The sequence below is a fragment of the Myodes glareolus genome, chromosome 2 (genome assembly GCF_982192425.1).
Source record: "Myodes glareolus chromosome 2, mMyoGla1.1, whole genome shotgun sequence".
In the NCBI taxonomy this organism is placed as follows: domain Eukaryota; kingdom Metazoa; phylum Chordata; class Mammalia; order Rodentia; family Cricetidae; genus Myodes; species Myodes glareolus.
In genome coordinates, this window is record NC_142027.1 from 430,775 (window position 1) to 449,402 (window position 18,628).

An 18,628-nucleotide genomic window follows, 5' to 3' on the forward strand; every position below is an offset into this window, starting at 1 on the left:
TTCAAAAAGAAAACTCATAGCAAAAATATAATAAGGTGTCATGTTTATATTAAGTTGATTAGTACTGGTTTTAAAGGAAATGTCAAGTAGTTTTAAAAGATGAACCCAAACCCTATAACAGGTCTTAATATCTCTGGGTCTAAGTTAAATGGAGACCCCCTAAGACCACTTATGTGAGGCATCTGTGAGGATGCTGTGCATCATCTGCCTGTTTTAGTCACCTCATCTATAAAAGTGACATAGAAATACTGACCACATTCAACTTTATAAACTTGGATTATGACAGTAATTATTGTAAGTGTATCACTTGGAGTGTAGAGAGAACTCAGCAGTATTCATCATGTCTCTCTCTTCTGTGGGGAAACTCAATGGTGACTTCTCACCCTTTATTGTATCTGTACTGAACTGTAGAAATAAGAAAAACATCTCTTATGCCACCTATTTACATATTACACAGAGGTAATGCCCAGTAGTAGCATACATTGTTCATCAAGAAACTTGAATTAAATATTGTTATCTTAGGATACACTGAATCACACTGATTAATTTTATAACTCATTATACTAATAATTGAATCTCAAGAGGGAGTAATTTCCTTGCTGTTACAATGATATTCCACAGAGATTGGTGCTTGTTTTCAGAAGCTTAGGATCATAGGCTTTGGGGATACACACACATAAAGACGATAGCATTTCTGTACTGATAACATCAGGAGAAGAGGGTGGCATGTGATGTTTGTTTGACAGATTGGTTGGTTGGTTGGATCTGCATAGATACATTATTTTGTGGTGGAATACACTACAATAATAGCTTCTTACAGTTCAATATTTGGATTTTCCCCTATTGGATAATACTTGCCTTAGAGTCTGGTTATATTATAAATTCTTTATTAAAACATAAGAATAAAATTATTCAAGTAGAATGGAAAAAGCAAAACATGCAGTTTATTTTCACCCTATAATTATCATGTTTTGAACTTATGATTTTCTCTTGTATTTTGTGAGATCAGATTATGAAAAAATATAAAATCAAGTAATGTGTTTTCATAATTATTAGTGAAATTTCAGAATCACCCTCTTTTGTCCACTTGATTTATAAACTCTTTTGTTGTTATCTTTGTTTTGGGTTTTTTTTTTTTTTTTGGTGGCGGTGGTGGTGGTGGGTTGGTTTGGTTTGATTTTGGTTTTTATTACTCTGTGTAACTGTTGTGGCTATCTGGTAACTCATACTGTAGATTAGGCTAACATAGAGACACTCCTGTCTGTTCCCAAGTGCTGGAAATAGAGGTATGAACCACTACTGCCCAACTGATTTATATGCTTTAGCACATTAAATAATTTACAATTATCAGTAGGCAGTCTTCTTAAAGATTTTCGGTCAACATCTTGATTAGAAATTATCTTTGAATTTCCCAAGAGATTCAAACCATTATATTTTTAAAGTCGTTAAATATATATATATATAGATAGATAGATAGATATATAGATATATATGTAAGCTGAAGACCCATGAACAGAAGGTGAAAAATAGCACTCAAAGATGTTTATTTACTGAAGCATGACCGGAAATAAGTCTTAAGATTACCTAAATCAGTGTAATTATTTCACAGTTGTAAATGACAGTATAGAAACTAACTTCATTCTCCCAATTTTAAAATTACTTACAGAAGCAAATAACTCATCACACCAGCCATATAAGTTTCTCTGGAGACAGTAATGGCCACCTCTAAACTTAGAAGGGAATTCCAGGACCTTAATATTTAGAAAATATGTGTCTCATTATCCAGATGAGACTTCTGGGTGGATGGAATATGAATTTTAGAGATCAGGGAGTTAACTAAAAAAGTAATGCTTCAAACTTTTTCCTATAGAGTCACAATTATGAAAAAAAAGTAAAACCATTACATACAATGCACAGATCTTAATTTTGCTTTGATTGCTGAATTAAACTATAGACTTTATGCATTTATTATCAAGGCCTTGGTCAAAGATAAATTCAGATAAACATTTTCTTATATCATTACAGATATTTATAACCCCACATCCAGAATCTCTTTGTAGAAGAGAGGCCAATCTACATTTTAAAGCACATGATAAAGAATAATGTAGTTCTTTTCTCCAACCACTTTTAAATGTAACACATGGTTGAGGGAAACTGCACCTCTGTGGCACAATTCATTCTCCATGGATTTTCAGATGTCCCTGAGGTGAGTGTTGTCCTCTCTTTGGTGTTTCTTCTCATTTATGGGGTGACTGTCTTGGCCAACCTGGGCATGACTGCCCTGATTCAGTCACCCCCCCCATGTACTTCTTCCTCAGCCACCTGTCATTTGTGGATTTCTGCTACTCCTCCAAAATGCTGGCTAACATCTTCAATCAGGACAAAGCCATATCGTTCCTGGTATGTTTGGTCTAATTCTATCTATTTTGCACATGTGTGATCACTGAAATCTTCCTGCTGGCTGTGATGGCCTATGATTGCTTTGTGGCCATTTGTATCCCACTACTGTACAAGGTCATCATGTCCCCAAAGCTCCGCATGGTGCTGGTGTCTGGCTGCTACCTCTGTGCACTAGTGTGTTCTCTGATTCACTTGAGCTTAGCCCTTGAGATCCCGACATTTAGTTCAAATGTGATAGACCACTTCTGTGATCTGCCTCCTCTCTTAAGTCTAGCTTGCTCTGATGTCACTGTTAATAAGGTGCTGCTGTTTGTCATAGCCACCTTCAAACAGAGCTTGAGTATTGTGATTATCTTCACCTCCTACTTGTTTATCCTCATCACCATCCTGAGAATGCACTCTACAGAGCAGAGGTACAAAGCTTTCTCTACCTGTGCCTCTCATCTCACAGCCATAATTGTATTCCATGGAACGATTCTTTCCATTTATTGTTCTTCCACTTCAGAAAACAGTGGGGATGCCGACAAAGTGGCCACAGTGTTCTACACTGTAGTGATTCCCATGCTGATCCCCTTGATCTACAGCCTGCAGAACAAGGAAGTCAACGGTGCTCTCAAGAAAGTTGTAAACTCTAAGATAAATTCCTAATGAGCATTGTATTGTCAATGTTCAGAATTCTATGGTAGATGTTGACAGAGGGATTAATAGATGAAACAAGGTTTTGCTACAAACTGAAGAAACAAGGCATTTCAGAGTGACTCTTTTTGTTTTGTGATTTTTTTTTCCATTTTGTGACTCTTAAATTACAGGCAAACATTTTAAAATATCACAATTGCTTTTAGACTATTGAAAAATATGCAGTCTTCTAAAGAAAATATTTTTTAATATTGAATAATGCATTTTTTTTTCAAATGTATTGGTGTGTGTGACTCTGTACATGATCTGTGCGTATGAGTGTAGTGTCCACAGAGAACAAAATAATCTTAGTCTTCTGAGACACCTGATGTGTGTCCTCATTATGATTTTCAGGACACCTGAAAGATAAGAAAGGCATTGTAGTCTCTGAGCCATCTCAACAGTTTGTTTACAGGGCATAAAGCATGCATAAGAAACCTTGAATTCCTAGAAAATGAGTGCTTCCAGCCCATTTTCAGTATGTCAATTAAATACTGTCATTGTAAAGAAATGAACACTGTAGAACTAACAGGAGAACACTGTTAGTGCAGGCATTAGTTTCAACAATTAATAAATGGGACCTCATAAATTTGATGGCTTCTGCAAGACAAAGGACACTGTCATTCAGATAAATAGTACTCTACAAAATGGGAAGACATTACTATCTCCACATCTGACAGAGGACTACAATCCAAAATATATAAAGAACTCAATAAAGTAGATATTAGAAAATAATAATCCAATTAAGATGGTTTACATATGTAAACAGAATTCTCAATAGAGGAAACTCAAATGGCTAAGAAACACTACAAGAAATGTTCAACATCCTTAATCATCAGGAAAATGTAAATCAAAATTACTTTGAGATTCTATCTTATACCTGTCAAAACACGAGAAGCAGCAAATGCTGGCAAGAATGTGGAATAAGGACTTATCCTGTAGCGGAAGATCCACCAGAAGGGTCCTTGGCCAATAAGGGAACCTGATCCTGTACCAGAAGATCCATTGGAGAGCATTTGAAGGAAGAGATGGGCAGGTGCCAAGGCAAATATTCTTCCGACAATCTGAAAAACAACATGAAAACAGCAGAACGCAGTGATCTTACAGCAGAAGGACTTGAACACCCTAATCCAGAAGAAGTGGAAAAAAGTGACATTATGAAAGCAATAGAGTCCCTTTAACAGAATATGAATAACTCCCTTAAAGAAATGGAGGAGAAGTATAACAAAAAGTTTGAAGAAAAGAGTAAATTCATAAATGATACCCTGGGCAACCAAGAAAAAACAATTTAACAGGTAGTGGAAACAGTTCAAGAATTGAAAACTGAAATGGAGGCAATGGAGAAAACACAAACTAAGGGCCAAAAAATATGGAAAATCTAGGTAAACAAACAGTGACTACAAAAACAAGCATAACCAATAGAATACAAGAGATAGAAGAACGAATCTCAGATTCTGAGGACATCATAAAGAAAATAAACGCTCTGATCAAAGAAAAAAGCAAATCCAAAAAATTCTCATCACAAAATATTCAGGAAATCTGGGAAACAATAAAAAGACCAAACCTAAGAATAACAGGGGTAGATGAAGGAGAAGAATTGCAGATCAAAGGCCCAGAAATATATTCAACATAATTATAGAAGAAAACTTATCCAACCTAAAGAACAATATTCCTATGAAGGTTCAAGGAGCATACAGAACACTGAATAGACTGGATCAAAAAAAATCCTCGCCATATAATAATCAAAACACAAAACATACAGATTAAAGAAAGAATATTAAGAGCTGCAAAGGAAAAAGGTCAAGTACCTTATAAACATAAATATATCAGACTTACACCAGACTTCTCGATGGAAACCATGAAAACCAGAAGGTCCTGGATAGAGGTACTGCAGAAACTGAGAGACCATGGATGCAAGCCCAGATTACTATACCTAGCCAAGCTATCATTCACTATCAATAGAGAAAAGAAAATATTCCAGGATATAAACAAATTTAAACAATATGTAGCTACAAATCCAGCCTTACAGAAAGTAATAGAAGGAAAATTTCAACCCAAGGAATGTAACATTGCCAGCACTGCCTACAATAACTCAGACATCTAGCGACCCTTCACAAGCACAACTCAAAGAAAGGAAACACACAAACTCTACTACCCAAAAAATAAAAAATAAAAAAATAACCAGAGTCAACAACAACTGGTCATTAATATCACTTAAAATCAGTGAACTCAATTTACCTATAAAAAGGCACAGATTAAGAGATTGGATACAAAAACAGGATCCAACATTGTGCTGTTTACAAGAAACACACCTCAACCACAATGACAAACAGCTACTCAGAGTAAATGGATAGGAAAAGGTTTTTCAAGCAAACAGACCTAAAAAACAAACGGGTGTGGACATTCTAATTTCTAACAAAATTTACTTCAAACTAAAATCAATCAGAAGAGATGGAGATGGACATTTTATACTCATAACAGGAAAAATTCATCAAGAGGAAGTCTCAATTCTGGATATCTATGCCCCTAATATAAAAGCACCCACTTACGTAAAAGAAACACTTCTAGAACTCAAGGAAGTCATCAAACCACACACACTAATAGTCGGAGACTTCAACACACCTCTCTCGCCAATGGAGATGTCAATCAGACAGAAACCTAGCAGAGAAATAAGAGAATTAATAGAGGTGATGAATCAAATGGACTTAACAGACATCTATAGAACATTCCACCCAAATAGGAAAGAAAATACCTTCTGCTCTGCAGCTCACAAAACCTTCTCAAAAATTGACCACATACATGATAACAAAGCAAACTTCCACAGATATAAAAAAGATATTAGTAACCACCTGTGTCTTGTAAGATCACCATGAATTAAAGTGAGAATTCAACAACAATGCTACCCTCAGAAAGCCTTCAAACACATGAAAGCTGAATAGTCAACTACTGAATCACCCCTGGGTCAAGGAAGAAATAAAGAAAGAAATTAAAGTCTTCCTTGAATTTAATGAAAATAAAGACACAACATACTCAAACATATGGGACACTATGAAAGCAATGCTAACAGGAAAGTCCATAGCACTAAGTACCAAATTAAAGAAAATGGAGAAAGCACACAATGGAGACGTAACAGCACACCTGAAAGCTCTGGAAAAAAAAGAAGCAGCCTCACTCAGGAAGAGTAGAAGACTGGAAATAATCAAACTGAGGGCTGAAATCAAAAATAGAAACAATATTAATAGAATAGAAATAGAAACACAGAAAACAATCCAAAGAATCAATGAAGCAAAAAGCTGGTTCTTGGAGAAAATCAACAATATTGCCAAACCCTTATCCAAACCAATCAAATGGCAGAGAGAGAACACACAAAATAATAAAATCAGAAATGAAAAGGGGGACATAACCACAGACACAGAGAAAGTTCAGAGAATCATTAGATCTTACTACAAAAGCATATATGCCACAAAGTTGGAAAATGTACAAGAAATGGACATTTTTTTTTAGATAAGTACCATATACCAATGATGAACCAAGACAAGGTGAAAAATCTCAATAGACCACTTTGTCAAAAAGAATTAGAAGCTGTTATCAAAAACCTTCCTACCATAAAAAGCCCAGGACCAGATGGTTTCAATGCAGAATTCTACCAGAACTTCCAAGAAGAGCTAATACCTATACTCCTTAAAGTATTTCACAATATAGAAACAGAAGAGTCATTGCCAAATTCTTTTTATGAAGTTACAGTTACCCTAATATCAAAACCACACAAAGACACAACCAAGAAAGAGAATTACAGGACAATCTCACTCATGAAGATTGACACAAAAATTCTCAATAAAATACTGACAAACTGAAACCAAGAACACATTAGAAAAATTATCCATTATGATCAAGTAGGCTTCATCCCAGAGATGCAGGGCTGGTTAAACTAACAAAAATCTATCAATGTAATCCATCATATAAATAAACTGAAAGAAAAAACCATATGATCATTTCATTAGATGCTGAAAAAGCATTTGATAAAATTCAACACCCCTTTATGGTAAAGGTGTTGGGGAGATTAGGGATACAAGGTTCATACCTAAATATAATAAAAGCTATTTATAGCAAGCCGACAGCTAACATCAACCTAAATAGAGAGAAACTCAAAGCCATTGCACTAAAATTAGGAACACGACAAGGCTATCCACTCTCTCCATACCTCTTCAATATACTGCTTGAAGTTCTAGCAACAGCAATAAGACAACGTAAGTGAATCAAGGGTATTCGAATTGGAAAGTAAGAAGTTAAACTCTCATTATTTGAGGATGATATGGTATTGTACATAAGCGACCCCCAAAACTCTACCAAAGAACTCCTACCACTGATAAACACTTTTAGTAATGTGGCAGGATACACGATCAACTCCAAAATATCAGTTTCCCTCCTATACACAAAGGATAAAGAAGTAGAGAGGGAAATCAGAGAAGCATTACCTTTCATGATAGCCACAAATAGCATAAAATATCTTGGGGTAACTCTAACCAAGGAAATGAAAGATCTATTTGTCAAGAACTTTAAGTCTTTGAAGAAATAAATTGAAGAGGATACCAGAAAATGGAAGGACCTCTTTTGTTCTTGGATTGGGAGGAGCAACACAGTAAAAATGGCAATTCTACCAAAAGCAATCTATAGATTGAATGCAATCCCCATAAAATTCCTATCAAAATTCTTCACAGACCTTGAGAGAACATTAACTAACTTTATATGGAAAACCAAAAAACACAGGATAGCCAAAACAATCATATACAATAAAGGAATTTCTGAGGACATTAACATTCCTGACTTCAAACTCTATTACAGAGCTACAGTATTGAAAACAGCTTGGTATTGGCATAAAAACAGAGAAGTCGATTTATGGAATCAAATAGTAGACCCGGATATTAACTCACAAGCCTCTGAACACCTGATTTTCTACAAGGTAGTCAAAGTAGACAATGGAAGAAAGAAAGCATCTTTAACAAATAGTGCTGGCGTAACTGAATGTCAACCTGTATTTTTAAAAATAGATCCATATTTATCACCTTGCACAAAACTCAAGTCCAAATGGATTATAGACTTCAATATTAATCTGATAACATTGAACCTGATAGAAGAGAAAGTGGGAAGTAGTATACAAGACATGGGCACAGAAGACCACTTCCTACATAGAACCCCAGTAGCACAAACAATAAGAGAATCAATGAATAAATGGGATCTCCTGAAACTGAGAAGCTTCTGTAAAGCAAAGGACACTGTCATTAAGACAAAACATATACCTTATGACTGGGAGAAGATCTTCACCAACCCCTCATCAGACAAAGGTCAGAACTCCAAAATATACAAAGAACTCAAGAAACTAGACACTAAAAGTCTAATTAACCCAATTAAAAAAATGGGGGTACTGAGGCAGGGAAACTTTCAACCAGCAAGTAGCACTGATCCTGTAGCAGAAGATACAATGGAGGGGTAAGTGTGTTCCTGATCACCACACAAGTCCAGTAAGGGAACACACAATCTTCCCACCATCCTTATCTTTCTGGCTACTCCAAAGGGGCGGCTTCCCCCAGCTAAACCCTCTCTCCTCCTACCCTATCCTGGCTTTCTGCCTGGAACCCCTACCCTTCCTCTCTCCCTTTTTTGGGGCTTAAAATCCTTCAGCTCAGTCTGTGTGGGCACTGCCAGGACAGTGAGTGCAAACGGGAGGGAGTTCCTTCGTTTTAATAGCCTGCCTGCAGCAAGGTAGGACTGCAGGCAAAGTGATTCCTGGATAGCAAGGGGCACTAATCCGGTAGCAGAAGACCCAGCGGAGGGAAGAGCCATTGGAGAGCATCTGAAGGAAGAGATGGGCAGGCACCAAAGCAAGAATTCCTCCAACAATCTGAAAAACAACATGAAAACACCATATCCCAGCGATCTTAGGACAGAAGGACTTGAACACCCTATTCAGGAAGAAGTGGAAAACAGTGTCATTATGAAAACAATAGAGTCTCTTAGACAGGGTATGAATAACTCACTTAAAGAAATAGAAAAGAAATATAACAAAAAGATGGAAGAAATGAGAAAAGAAATGGAAGAGAAATATAACAAAAGTTTGAAGAAAAGAGTAAATTCGTAAATGATACACTGGGAAACCAAGAAAAAACAATCAAACAGGTAATGAAATCAGTTCAAGAATTGAAAACTGAAATGCAGGCAGTGAGGAAAACACAAACCGAGGGCCGGCTGGATATGGAAAATCTAGGTAAACAAACAGAGACTTCAGGAACAAGCATAACCAATAGAATACAAGAGATAGAAGAACAAATCTCAGATTATGAAGACACCATAGAGAAAATAAACCTGAATGTCTATGCCCCTAAAATAAAGGCACACACATATGTAAAAGAAACTCTTCTAGAACTCAAGGCAGTCATCAAACAACACACACTAATAGTAGGAGACTTCAACACTCCTCTCTCACCAATGGACAGGTCAATCACACAGAAACCTAACAGAAAAATAAGAGAATTATTGGAGGCATTGAATCAAATGGTCTTAACAGACATCAATAGAACATTCCACCCAAATAGTAAAGAATATACCTTCTTCTCTCAGCTCATGGAACCTTCTCGAAAATTGACCACAACTCGGTAACAAAGCAAACTTCCACAGATACAAAAAAATATTAGTAACCACCTGTCTTGTCAGATCACTATGGATTAAAATTAGAATTCAATAACAATCCTACCCCCAGGAAGCCAACAAACTCATGGAAGTTGAACAGTCAACTACTAAATCACCCCTGGGTCAAGGAAGAAATAAAGAAAGAAATTAAAGTCTTCCTTGAATTTAATAAAAACAAAGACACAACATACTCAAACCTATGGGACACTATGAAAGCAGTACTAAGAGGAAAGTTCATAGCACTAAGTGACCAATTGAAGAAAACAGAGAAAGCACACATTGGAGACTTAATAGCACACTTGAACGCTCCAGAAAAAAAAGAAGCTGATTCACCCACGAGGAGTAGAAGACTGGAAATAATCAAACTGATGGCTGAAATCAACAGAATAGAAACATAGAAAACAATCCAAAGAATCAACGAAACAAAATGGTGGTTCTTGGAGAAAATCAACAAGATCGACAAACCCCTATCCAAACTAATCAAATGGCAGAGGGAGAACATGCAAATTAATAGGATTAGAAATGAAAAGGGGGAAATAACCATAGACACAGAGGAAATTCAGGGAATCATTAGATCTTACTACGAAAGTTTATATGCCACAAAGTTGGAAAATGTAAAAGAAATGGACAATTTTTTATATAAGTACATTAATCAACGTTGAACCAAGAACTGGTGAACAATCTAAATAGACCTGTTAGTCACGATGAATTAGAAGCTGTTATCAAAAATCTCCCTACCAAAAAAAGTCCAGGACCAGATGGTTTCAATGCAGAATGCTACCAGAACTTCCAAGAAGAGCTAATACCTATACTCCTTAATGTACTCCACAATATAGAAACAGAAGAGTCATTGCCCAACTCCTTTTATGAAGCAACAGTTACCCTAATAACAAAACCACACAAAGATACAACCAAGAAAGAGAAATATAGGACAATCTCACTCATTAACATCAATGTGAAAATTCTCAATAAAATACTGGCAAACTGAACCCAAGAACACATTAGAAAAATTATCCATTATGATCAAGTAGGCTTAATCCCAGAGATGCAGGGCTGGTTCAACATATGCAAATCTATCAATGTAATCCATCATATAAATAAACTGAAAGAAAAAACCATATGATCATTTCATTGGATGCAAAAAATCATTTGACAAAATTCAACACCCATTTATGATAAAGGTGTTGGAGAGACTGGGGATACAAGGATCATACCTAAATGTAATAAAAGCAATATACAGCAAGGTGACAGCGAACATCAAATTGAATGGAGAGAAACTCAAAGCCTTTCCACTGAAATCAGAAACACGACAAGGCTGTCCACTCTCTCCATACCTCTTCAATAAAGTGCTTGAAGTTCCACCAATAGCAATAAGACAACATAAGGAGATAAGGGGAATCGAATTGGAAAGGATGAAATTAAACTTTCGTTATTTGCAGAAGATATGATAGTGAACATAAGCAACCCCAAAAACTCCACCAAAGAACTCCTACAGCTGATAAACACCTTTAGTTATGTGGCAGGATACAAGATCAACTCCAAAAAATCAGTGGCCCTCCTATACACAAAGGATAAAGAAGCAGAGAGGGAAATCAGAGAAACATCACCTTTCATGATAGCCACAAAGAGCATAACATATCTTGGGGTTACTCTAACCAAGGAAGTGAAAGACCTATTTGACAAGAATTTTAACTCTTTGAAGAAAGAAATTGAGGAGGATACCAGAAAATGGAAAGACCTCCCCTGCTCTTGGATTGGGAGAATCAACATAGTAAAAATGGCAATTCTACCAAAAGCAATCTATAGATTCAATGTAATCCCCATCAAAATCCCATCAAACTTCACAGACCTTGAGAGAACAATAATCAAGTTTATATGGAAAAAAAAAACCTAGGATAGCCAAAACAATCTTATACAATAAAGGAACTTCTGGAGGCATTACTATCCCTGGCTTCAAACTCTATTACAGAGCTACAGTATTGAAAACAGCTTGGTATTGGCATAAGAACAGGGAAGTCGACCTATGGAATCGAATAGAAGACCCAGATATTAACCCACAAACCTATGAACACTTAATTTTCGACAAGGGAGCTAAAAGTGTACAATGGAAAAAGGAAAGCATCTTTAACAAATGATGCTGGCATAACTGGTGTCAACCTGTAGAAGAATGAAAGTAGATCCATATCTATCACCATGCACAAAATTGAAGTCCAAATGGATTAAAGACATCAACATTCATCTGTCCACTTTGAACCTGATAGAAGAGAAAGTGGGAAGTAGTCTACAAGATATAGGCACAGGAGGCCTCTTCCTAAGTAGGACCCCAGCAGCACAGACAATAAGAGAAACAATGAATAAATGGGACCTACTGAATCTAAGAAGCTTCTGTAAAGCAAAGGACATTGTCAGTAAGACAGAAAGGCCACCTTCTGACTGGGAGAAGATCTTCACCAACCCCTCATCAGACAAAGGTCTGATCTCCAAAATATATAAAGAACTCAAGAAACTAGACACTAAAACTCTAAATAACCCAATTAAAAAAATGGGGTACTGAACTGAACAGAGAATTCACAACAGATGAACTTCAAATGGCCAGAAGACACTTAAGGTCATGCTCAACCTCCTTAGTGATCAGAGAAATGCAAATCAAAACCACTTTGAGATACCATCTTACACCTGTCAGAATACCTAAACTCAAAAACATCAATGATAGCCTATGCTGGAGAGGTTGTGGAATGAGGGGAACACTCATCCATTGTTGGTGGGAATGCAAACTTGTGCAGCCACAGTGGAAATCAGTGTGGCGGTTTCTCATGAAACTGGGAGTCAACCTCCCTCAGGATCCAGCAATTCCACTCTTGGGAATATACCCAAGAGATTCCCTATCATACCACAAAAGTATTTGTTCAACTATGTTCATAGCAGCACTATTTGTAATAGCCAGAACATGGAAACAACCTAGGTGCCCCTCAATAGAAGAATGGTTAAAAAAGATGTGGAACGTATACACATTAGAGTTTTACTCAGCAGTTAAAAACAATGACATCTTGAATTTTGCATGCAAATGGATGGACATAGAAAACGCTTTACTGAATGAGGTAAGCCAGACCCCAAAAGAGGAATATGGTATTTATTCACTCATAAGTGGATTCAAGCCATAATTAAAGGTCTTTGAGCCTATTATTTGTGATCCTAGAGAAGCTAAATAAGAAGGTGAACCTGAAGAAAATCATGTAGTTATCCTCCTGGAGATTGGAAATAGACAAGAATCCCAGGTAACCTCAGGTGCATGGGGGGGTGGGAGGGTTGTTGGAAGGGGAGAGGGTTAGAGAGAAGGGAGTAGGGGACGAATGGGGAAAGCTCGGGGGACTGGGATTGGGTGGAGGGAGGAAGGATGGATATGGGATCAGGGAAGAAAATATCTCAACTAAGGGAGTCATTTTAGGGTTTACAAGAGACTTGATTATAAATGGGATCCCAGGTCCAAGGAGAGATCCCCAGATTGTTCTCTGGACAGAGGAGAGGGTGCCTAAATTGTCCTTGGCCTATAACCATACTGATGAATATTTTGCTTATCACCATAGATCCTTCATCTGGCGATGGATGGAGATAGAGACAGAGACTCACATTGGAACACTGAACTTAATTCCCTAGGTCCAAACGAGAAGCAGAATGAAAGAGAATGTGAGCAAAGAAGGCAAGACCAGAGGAAACCTTCATCCGACGATAGATGGCGATACAGACGGAGACCCACATTGGAGCACTGGACTGAGCCCCCCAAGGTCCAAATGAGGAACAGAAGGAGGAAGAACATGAAAAAGGAAATCAGGACCATGAGGGTTCCGATCACCCGCTGATACAAGGGGACTGACCTATTGAGAGTTCACCAAGGCCAGTTGGACTGGGACTGAACGAGCACGTGATCCAACCCGATTCTCTGAATGTGGCAGGATTCTCTGAACGTGGCTGGCCTAGAGTCTTTCTGAAAAGCCATTGACAATGACACTGGGACTTGTTTCCTCTGCATATACTGGATTTTGGGGATCCAGTCTGTTTGGATACTCACCTTCCTGGACCTGGAGGGAGGGGGGAGGAACTTGAACTTCCCACAGGGCAGGAAACCCTGACTGTTCTTAGGAATGGAGAGGGAGGAGTAGGGGGATTGTGGGGAGTGGGAGGGTATTGGGAGGAGGGGCGGAAATGGAAACTTTTATAATTTATTAAATTTCAGACAGTTGAAAAAAATCTTAAAAAAATATTAGTATATGTATACTATATAAAATATAGTATAAATTTAACCTTCAATAAAATATTAATGCATTTAACCAATTTAAAAAAAAATAACATCAAAGCCAATTTATGTCACCTAACAACTTTTGAAAATCATTCAGGGTCTTTAAATTATCTCAATTCTACCTTTTGTGGAATAATTTGTTTTTCACAAACTCGTGCTTCGAGATAATTGACCATCTTATCCTTTTGTATTATAGAAGGGCTATAGACAGTCCCTTCTTTTTAAGCAATTTAACTAATCCACATGGGCCTGGTACAGCATTTGTTCTCCTTGCTAGGTGTCATGCAGTATCTCTTCAAGGCTTCCACCTGTGCCATAGTAAAAGAGACTGTAATCCCATAAGTTTTCATAGATTCAGCCAAGGACTTAATCACCTTAAAATCCAGGGGCTCTTTGTACCTATTTCCTTGCGAATCTTGAAACACTGGATATGCTAATCGCAGCTCAGTTCTCACTGTTTTTCAGATACCCGGACAAAATGTGCATCCGGAGCCACCCTGACCTCTTTCCACATAAGATGGAGGGGCAGAGGGTGTCATGGGGTGAGGTGTCAGAGCCTTTGAACCTCCTTTTTCCTTTTTTCTCTCCCTCTTTCTCAGTTTTGCCTTCTCCAATTTTTTTATGAGTGCCTGCAGTTCCTCATCTGACTCAGTTGATTCCGGATCTCCTTTCTCTGACTCTTTTAATTCAGAGAGGTCTGGGTATAACTTTCCCTGCTTCTGATGGTTCCTTTCACTGCTTGCCTTCTTTGACTTTTCTGATCTTTCCTCTTGCAACATCTCCAGCATTGCCTGTCCATTTTCTACCGCTTCACTGTAGCGCTGGTCCTCAAGACAGCCTCCAACTAGTTTCCAAAATGGCCTGACCCCACCTTTAAGGGTCCCTTTCTCAAAGGCAAAATCTAGGTCTCTCCCTAGCTTCTCCCAGGATATCAAGAGACTGCCTGAAATGGCGAACTAGGGTGCAATGGTATTGCACTCCTTCAGAAACCTCTCCAAACTACTTCGTTTTACCTTTAAATTCTTTGAACGTAGCAGGTCGTTAAGAGCCAAAAAAATTGGGTGCGACTGAGAAGCACCCATAATTGAGTTATTTTTCCTTTTACTTTCGGTTCATCAACTTGCAAAACCGCTCTTCGCTCTCTCTTTATCTACAGAGTAGAGCAATTAACCTCCGCTCTTATCGCGGATTCCCAACTTATCTGCGAACTTACCAGTGCACTGCCCTGGCTGCAGAGAGTTCAGAGTCCTTTACAAGAGGAGTCCCTGTACAGGCCACCACTTGTCGCGTTCGCTTTGGCCAGCAAAGACGACACAGCAGACTCTTCTCTCTGCAGTTTATTCAGGAACCTTGAACAATTTTCTGACCCCAGGGAAAGCCCGTTTGAAGCCAACCCCAGCAAGCCACATGGGAAATGCGGATAGGCCCAGGTATGCAGAAGCAAGCCTGATTATAAGTTTTGGCCATAAATGGAAATGTTTATGATTAGAGAGCACTCACCGATCGGGGGGTGGAAGGCAGAAGCAAGCACCATCTTTAAGGCGTGTCACAAAGCAGCTCTCTACAATTTCCCAAATTTTCACATTTCTCAGCTATGTCTATGCCATTAACAGTTTTGTATTATACCTTAGCATTTATTCCAATTTTAAAGTACATTCAGTTGTTGATAGAAGAATTTCTCCTTACATCTGTAATGTTAATAAAGCAAAGGACTGGAGTTTAGGGAAACCAGGTTGGTGTCTTCATTCTGATTTTTAATTGCCATTTAATTTATTTTCATTCATTAACTTTTGAAGGTTTGTACAAGCACCTAAGTAAATACTTCTAAACACATATGACAAAAAACATAGACTGTTTTTCTTTTTAAGATTAGCTTAATACTTGCAATATGATTACATGTATTTCTTACAAATGGCCTATTACATGAATTCCACTGTATATAACATGTCATTTTTATCTCTTCCTCAGTTTTTGGACACCTATGCTAAACTTCCACGTTTATTCTATTGTGAATAGTGCTACAATAAATGTTGACTTTAAAAACTGTTGTTAAATTAATTTTTTTTGCTGTGGTGGAAAACCACTGGGGAATGCTCTTTGTAGAACTTTCCAACCACTACTTCAGCCCAATGAATTGAAAATTTTCTCAGCAAACAAATTGAAATTCAGTCAACATCTTAGTGGCTTCAAGTGTAGAATGCAGGAAAGACATTTACTTGCTTACATCACAACAAGAGTGCATTGTTCTCCTTATGTCTGGACATACAGCATAGTTATTTCTCTAACATTGCTCTAAGTTTATCCTTTGTTGGTTTAAGATGTTTAAGTAATATATGATACAGAGGAAGAAAGTCTACATAGGAAAATTATATGAAAAAGCTTCTGCTTTCTCCAGAATACCATTAATTAATATACCTTATTTTCTCAAAAATTACCTTGCTGAGGTGACAAAATGCAGAGTATAGAGTGTGGAAGAAGACAGAAGGGAGGCATAAAAGACTCAACTGTAATGCTTCAGATTAGATATGTTTATATTTATTTTTGTGGTTTAGCTTAAAATAATGTATTCAAAGCATATAATTGGCCATAAAACTATGAGGAATTTTTTTTCTTTAGTACAATTCCATGTTATAAAATCACCTTATCTTGACTAATATGAGATGATAGTTCTATAACAACCAGATATTTAGGGAATTAAAGAAATTTTAAAAGAATAAAATACAACCTATTAACTTTCAATGATACTTTTGACTACTTTAAGTGAGGCTCCTATGAAAACAATATGATCCTCCTTCCATGGGATTCTAATGTTTTTTTAATGATTTAAAACTCATTCACCCTATTAATAAGATAATAAATATGACATAATTTGATAAAGTCCTTCAATTTTATGTATGATATATGCTTTTAAAATGTCTTATATACATATTTCTAAATTTTTGAAGCTTAAGGAATACAAAGATGCCAGTAACTATTGTTCCATTCAAGTTTCTTCTAAAAAATTTTTATGCTTTTTGTATTCACAATTCAAATTACTGCTTTTTCCTGTTCTCTTATAAATTTTAATTAGATGTTTATGAGGTATTCATCAAATGAACATTTCCAATATAAATGCTAGCATCTACAGCATTACTTATTGAGTTTAAAGTTTAAAACATTCCTGACAACAACGCTGATACTTCAAAAAAAATTCCTTGTTATCACCATCAGCATTTATACCTGGTCTTGATTCACCATTTAACATCTTGGTAGACATCCAAAGTCTCTTTAAGATGTGTTTTCGGAATGCTTTTGTGTTAAAAATTACTTTTCTTGAAATGACGCTTTGCACATGAACATCTTAAAAGGCATTACATACATCTAACAATACACAGAAAAGCACAGCATCAAGGTCTAGATTGGTATTTTAAAGCAAGAAGAACACTCAGGTAGAACAGGTAGAAATGCAGCTTTCCATCTACAAGTTATAACACTGTGCTGACATCTCTTTGAGTTTATGCCTTTGTCCATAGAGTCAAGCAGATGGGGAGTCCAGAAGTCAAAATTGTGCCATTTCTAGCAACTTATTTTGATTTTATCAATGACTTCTCACTGTTTTTCCTTTGTAAGACTACCACAAAGACTACACTATATTTTGGTTGACTATGATGAGGTTAAAATGAAATAGAATTTATACAAACTTTAGGAGAATCTAATTGTATATTATTATTATTCACTTCTAATCATTAGAGGGTGGTCCCAGCTGTGAGTTAAAATGTTTCCAAACAATATGATAAAAGAAAACTTTATAAGAAATACGCATGTAATGTGAACTATAGTGCTCTCTCTCTCCATACACACACACACACACACACACACACACACACATTACATACTACATCCATTTAATTTGATGTTGTTTTTATGTTCCAGGACTGATCATTTTGTATATTTTAAGATATGTAATAGTTTGACATTTTAATTTTCATAATAGTTAAACATATTTGGGGGAATTCTGATGTTTTGACTGCACACGTACATTATTCAATTATCAAGTCAGAGCAATCCACCTGCTCTGCATACAATTCAAGTTTGTTTTACAGTGAGAACACTGAGCTTTGATTCTAAGTCATAGCAGTGAGGCAGAAGCCAAAGTGTCACACTGCTCTCCGTATCTGCCTAAGACATCTTTGCAGTGATCTTCTCTCAGATAATGCTGGGAGTCTTTACTTCCCTGCAGAAAAGAATTATCTAATGGTCAGTATGAAGGAGAGATGGAATTTATTTAGTGTTCAGACAATGAATAAACCACACCTAACTGTGGGTGCTTTCAAGAGAGTGTCTCGGTCAAGTGACTTTATAAGAATTTCTGTGACTTCTGAAATTACACTGCAAATCCTTAATATGGAAACATAGATTTGATAATAATGCTAGTAATAATAGTCATTGGATAGGTTTACTCTTTTAAGATAAATCTCTAGGTCCCTAAGGTTGTTCATAAAATTAAATGTTTTCTTTCTATGTAAAAGTTCAGTGTTTTGTTCATGAGATTTCTAGAAATTTCCAGGAAATGTTTATCTATGAAACAAGTGAGGG

At 36.8% G+C, this 18,628-nt stretch overlaps 1 pseudogene; it reads left to right on the plus strand.

Moving 5' to 3' along the window:
• Positions 1-2,140: 2,140 nt before the first annotated feature.
• LOC125409637 (olfactory receptor 5L2-like) lies at positions 2,141-3,048 on the plus strand (annotated as a pseudogene).
• Positions 3,049-18,628: the final 15,580 nt, after the last annotated feature.